This window comes from Corapipo altera, unplaced genomic scaffold (genome assembly GCF_003945725.1).
Source record: "Corapipo altera isolate COAL_440 unplaced genomic scaffold, ASM394572v1 55, whole genome shotgun sequence".
In the NCBI taxonomy this organism is placed as follows: domain Eukaryota; kingdom Metazoa; phylum Chordata; class Aves; order Passeriformes; family Pipridae; genus Corapipo; species Corapipo altera.
The window spans coordinates 13,729,420-13,735,419 of record NW_020884882.1 but is presented as its reverse complement, the minus strand read 5'-3'; the positions used below and the strand labels follow the sequence as shown (position 1 = coordinate 13,735,419).

General features: G+C 43.2%; 1 protein-coding gene across 12 annotated transcripts in view; it reads left to right on the top strand.

Moving 5' to 3' along the window:
- FOXP1 (forkhead box P1) overlaps positions 1–6,000 on the top strand; it is a 386,121-nt gene that overhangs the window by 201,620 nt on the left and 178,501 nt on the right. Inside the window, exon 1 of one of the 12 annotated variants that reach the window (XM_027640614.1) lies at positions 3,916–3,926. The exons of the other annotated variants lie outside the window; for them this stretch is intronic. The gene's annotated coding sequence lies outside the window, so the exon portion shown is untranslated. Of the gene's footprint in view, positions 1–3,915; positions 3,927–6,000 lie in introns of those variants that run through there. 12 annotated transcript variants of the gene reach the window in all.

Sequence of the window (6,000 nt, the reverse complement as noted above, 5' to 3'; positions counted from 1 at the left end):
TGTATCCCTCCATGGTGGTAATCACAGCTACCACCCACAGGATCCTTGCCATTGGGAGCTCCTTGAGGTCAGCACTCCTGGGAGTGAGGTTCCTGAAGAAGCTCCTCTAGCTTCATACCTCTACTATAAAAGTCTTACAGAAAGAAGGGAAGAATTAAATCCTTTGCTAAATCCACATCTCTCAGAGCAGGAGGGGATGCCAGTGGGCTTTGCCAGTGGCAAGGTGATACAAATTGGTGCGTGCAACTCTCACAGTCTGTGGCCAGACAAACAGGGGAAATATGGGTGTTTTTTATGCTGACATGAAGAGGCTGCAGCCGCACCAAGGACTTCTCCTGCTACTCACTGGGCCCGTGGCTCAGGCCAGATGTTTTGCTGAAGCAACTAATAGCTGGACACATCAATAGTGGGAGATTAGCATCTCTGTAATTTAAAGTATTTTCCATCCTCCTCTCCCCTGAGTATACTGATGTTCAAGTCTGCCAGAAAGTGCCTATAGTCTTGCCTTTTTAGTCAGAAGTGTAGGAGAGGGACTGTTTTAGGTGTCTCTAGATGCCCAGTTTGCTGGATGGTGCAGAACTGTGGGTACATCGCATTGCCGAGGCTGTTCCATATATATGTTCCATGCAGATATTATGCCTGTTTTGTGAGTAAGTGTCTGTGGAGCCGCTTGAACACAGATTTTTATTACTGCTTGTGGGAGTCAGAATTTTGTACTCTTGCCTTCCAAACCGTGTTCCATCCAGCAAGCCCTTAAAGGCTTGCGAGACCATCACCTTTGCATATTTTGTCTGAAAAGTCTTCGCGCTTAGTTCCGCGTGCCAAAAGCCGCATACTATGTTTTCCTAAAAATTGCATTCAAGTTGCCAAAAAAATTGGTGGGAACTTGCAATTTCCGAGTTACAAGTTCACACGCCAACTGCGAAAGGAGAAAAGCCGACGTGCGAGGTTTTGCAGAACCCTGACTGTCTCCCTTCCGGCTGAGCTCTAGTCTGTGCTCCCACCGGTGTCGTGTGTGCCGACAGCCGGAGCAGGCACCGGGGCTGGCGGCTCCCTTCCAGCGTGTGGGCAGCCCGAGCGGCACAGGAAAGCGGGAAGGGGAGGGAAAAAAAAGGAGACCGAGATGCAGACTCAGATTGAGAAATAATTTCAGCCATGCCTCGGCGGATGGGAAGTTGGGTTAGCTTGGTCTTTGGAAAAAAGCAGGTTGGGCAGCGAGAAAGGAGCGGATCATCAGCGGAGCAGGTGGTCGTTTACAAAACATTCAATCTTTTTATGTGTTTAGTAAGTCTTGAATAACAGCTGTGAGAGATCCCTTTACTTCTGCCCATGCTCCCCTCTCAATTATGTAAAATAAGTTTTGTGCATTCTGATTTTACGTGCTTTAATATTTTAGGGTTTAACTTTGTTGTTTCATTTTCTTAAGTCTTCGGCGGTTGCATGTTTGACACGGTTTTGTTATCCTAGATGTTATGTTATGATCTGGCACACAGAGCATTAATTCTTTTATCAGCTCTATTTCCTTTACAGTTGTTCATTTAATTGAGCTCCTCTGTGTATTTTACAAAACAAGATGCATTCATTACAACTTGCAGACCTCAGATAGTATTGTAACGTGTTTCAGAAAAATAGCACTTTTGTAGATAGTTGTGGAAGTTGGGTGGTTGGTTTATTTTTCAGATGATGGGAGGAAACAGTAGCAGAATTCTTGCATGCATAATCAGTCAGAACTTTCCAGAAGCTCTTTATTCTAGTTATTTTCTTTTAAAGCTGTGTTTACTCTAAGAATTTGGCTGAGGCAGTTGAAATATGTGGCTGCAGTGTAGAACAAAATACATTGTATGTTTTGTTACTCTCCTTGTTCTGCTTTGACTTGTACAAACGGTTTTAATCCAAAGGAAGAGATCATACGGTGACTGCGGTATCGTACAATCCAGTTTAGGGTGCAAATTACCCTCTTACGGCACATCCTGACACTGAATAGTCTTGTCTTGAATAGACTGTAAATAGAGAGAGTGTATCCTCCTCTTTCACAAGCCCTTGGAGCAGGAAGCCACATGCCTTAGCTCTTCAGTGTTCGGGAGCCAGCACATCTGTGGGACCATGCACCTGCATGTGGCTGGAGATGTTCAAATACTGTCTTCAGTGCACATTTTGGATGTTAAACACACACTGCTGGTTGTAAACGGCCCCCACATGCTGCCGGAGATTCAGCACCAGAAAGGCCATTTCCTGAAACACACAGAGCAGCCTCTGCCAAACTTGGCAGTGATGGACCCTTCCAGTCCAGGACTGAACAGCTTTTTTTGGAGAGGTCATGGGGCCATGGTGCTGTCTGTTGAGAGACTTTCTGTTCCATTGGCATCATGCATGGAAAAGGTATGGGCAGCCACAGGAGTGCTCACAGTTGCCCACTGTCATTGGTCAAGGCAAACTAGAGAGGCTTATTTGGTGTCTGGTAACTCCTCTCTGCTGTTGAACCCTCTCCCAGCCATCTCTGATGGTGGCTTAGAGGTGGGCATTGCTCTTCAGCCATGGGTGAATGCAGAAGAAGGATATTAAGAGCTTGGCTTCCTGCATCCTGACTCAAAAGTAGGCATGTGTGCTTTTTCTGGTAAGTTAGAAACAAATTGGTTTCGACAGAGCTTTTTTAGGGAGTTTTCTCAGGCACAGGATGAAATTTTGAGGTGGAAAAAATTCGCACTTTTTCCCCCCCTCTATTGGGCCAGCGTGATGAGGACCAACTGTATTTTTGGGTGCTTGGGATCCATGTGCGTGGCTGCTAAGGAACATGTGCAGTATGTACTCGTCTCCTGCACAGAAATGTGATGGGGTGGGATCCGTGCTCTGGACCCAGACTGGAACTGTTCCTGGTAAAAAAAAAACGCCAAGACAAAACTGGGGGAAAGCACTTCTTCTGTCCCAATTAACTCTGTTGTGAATGATGTGAAACTGATATATGTTGGGTACTTCATTAACACGTGTGTGTATGTGCATTAGCTTACAGATCAGTGCGCATGGCACATGTTTGGTTTCCCTGTTCCATCGTGCTGCCTTAGCTGTAATCTGAGAGACATAGCCTTTGGACAGGGCAAGGCAGGGAGACCATCTGTGTTTCCACAAAAGCTTAGCTAAGTGCATTTTTCATATTGTGTTATGGGCCTGATTCTTGTGGGGGGTTAGATGCTCTCAGTTGTGGGTGCTCAGAATTTTTGCAAGTCACCCTGCTCAGAAGTTGGTGGTTACATTTTTTTTTTTTTTAAATGGGAAAAAGCAATTTTCCATTTGCTTCTCCATAAACTGAAACCACTACAGAACCCCAGCTTAGTCTTCCCCACAGAAACACACACTGATGGAAGCATGAGAGGGACTGCAGGTCTTGGAAGGCTTGAAGTGTGTGAAAACAAGGAGTCGTAATGAAAAGGGTTTTGCAACTTAATTGTAGTGGGTGTGCCTTTGTTTGTGCAAAGAAATGAAAGTGCTGGAGGCCGAAGTGCTTTCTTTATCCTCAGAATAGTGAGCAGTACAAACTTCCCTGGCCAGTTCTGCCAAGGTGCCTGAGACCTGCAAGTCCCTGCAAGGCTTTGACTCTCTGCTCACTGGGACCCATCCCATGGACTTGGAACCTTGAACCATCTGTCCTCACAGGGCTCTCCAGAAATACTGCCTTTTTGCATGATGGACCTTCCTTGGTCTCCTAAGTGCCCTTCTTATAAGGTGTTTTGTTCACATCACAGACTCACTGCATTTGGGGAAGTCAAGTCAACCGGCCCTTTGCATTGGTTTTGAGATTCATGACTTGCCTTCTGGATGGATCTGCACATCTCCATGTAGCCAGGATTAAGCCTGTTGAAGGCAGAGGGCTTGTTCCTCCTGCACACTGCCTTGAACCCCTTTGGAGTAGTCCGTGAATCCCTTCAGATCTGGTGCCTGGGGGCCAAACTCCCTGCTGCCTTCTGCTTCAGCCTCCTCAGCTACCCCGTGCCCCACAGAAATGCAATCCATTTTAAACTGATGCTGTTTGCAGCATCTTGGACTTGCTGTGTGAGGATGAGAAATGTTAACATAAATTCTTTAAATAACATCTACTAGTGTTGAATGCACAGAATTATAAAACATTTTTATATTCTGAGACTCATTTGCATCTTCACATTAAAAACTGTGGTTTTCTTCTCTGGGAATGGTTGCGAGATCTGATTTGTTTTGAAATCAAAGCTAAATTTGTGTTCTTGCTTTCCTCTTTGCCCTTCATTTGACAAATTTTTCTTGTTCTATAAATACAGAATTGTAAACAAGGGCTAATCCTTAGCAACAACCTGGAAAGTTAACATTTCTCTCCAGCTCCTATTATAATTAATTCAGACACTCTGAATATGATGTGATTTACACATAATATTCCTAAGGCCAGGAGGTACTAATATCTTGTTAGAGAACTGAGGAAAAGAACACGCTTTTGTGTGTGCCATATAACATAATTGCACTGCATTTTCTTTCATGAGAAGATGTTTAAAGATGCTTTTTACTTAGCATTTGAAAAATGAAAGGCTTCTGCTTCTGCATTTGGCTGAAATAGTCTTAAATGTGTTTTCCCTCCTGCAGCAGTCAACATTGTCAAAACATTTTGCAAAGTACATTTTAATAATATGGGTTAGGACCATCATTATATTAATTTAATTCTCTGTGTAGGTAAATTCGTAAGATGCTTCCACTTTGTCATAAAAGTTTTTCACAGTAAACATCATCTGTTTTCCCTGTGCAAAAAAAAGGAAAGAGATAATCTAGTCAATGAGAGGATAAATCCCTTGCGTGAAAATCATGAAAATATAGCTTGAACAGTCTTTCTCTCATGGTCCATCATTTTATTTTATTTAATTTTCATTTAATTTTGTTTTGGTCTGTTTATATTTGTTCAGGGAGTGTTTTTGTAGTGTTAATCTGCGTAAGCCACATACAGTTGAAAACTGCAGCTCCCAAAAGGCTGTGATTAAAACATTATGGATGTGGCAAACCACAAATGCAAAAGGAAGTTTACATTTAGATTTTCTTCATAAAATATTTTATTCAAGTTTTGTAATACCTTGGTATCGTGGTCAGCATTGCCATAAAAATTCTGTGTTATATGGAATGATACAATCTGTGAAGCATTTCCCATTATGTAGACACCATGTCTTTAAATTATAGCAATTTCTTAAGATTTTAAAGCAAAATGAGCTCTTAGAAGTGTGATTAATAGCAGGGAATGAGGCTAACACTGGGTCATCAGTGGCACTCCATTACAAAAAAGGTTGGACTAATAAAAGCATCCATCTATTTGACCAATAAAGCATTTGAATGATATGCTTATAGTTTTTATCATAGCATAGTTACTTTGTACTGAATAAACTGTGATTTTACGTGCTGGAAAAGGACCGTGGAACAGGCAGCGCTGCTGAGGTGAGAGCAGTTGCCTCAAGTAGGGAAATATCAGGACTTTTATGTGAAGCTTGATGTTTTCAGAAGCCTTCAGGTTGCGGTGTCTAAATTTTTGAAGCTGCTGTGAAATATCTAAATCCCCCGTGACCTGTGCCTCCCTGCCCACAGTCGTTCGGTGAGGCTGGCCCTCGCTGTCCTGCAGGGAGGGGAGAAAGGAGGGTATTGTGTGTAATCATTAATTCAGAGTTAAGTCCCCGGCAGCCCCAGACATCAGAAATACTCTGCTGCAGCACAGGAAATGGGGCAACACTTCTGTTTTCCTGGTGTGCGGACGCCAACCCCGTCCTCGAGTCGCACCTTTCATCCTGCCTGCTATTATGCTGTCAACCTGATGTATTAAAAAATAGGCCGTTGCCTGAACAATACTGCATTTGGGTTTTATTTAAATACCTACCTTATTAGTAGGTTGTACTGATTTCATGGTTTTTGAACCGGGTTTTTCTTACTACAACAAAAGGCTAAATATTTTCTGATAAAGAAAACGGAGGTTCTTGGCCAGCTGTGGATGTCCGGGATTGTGCTGTAGAA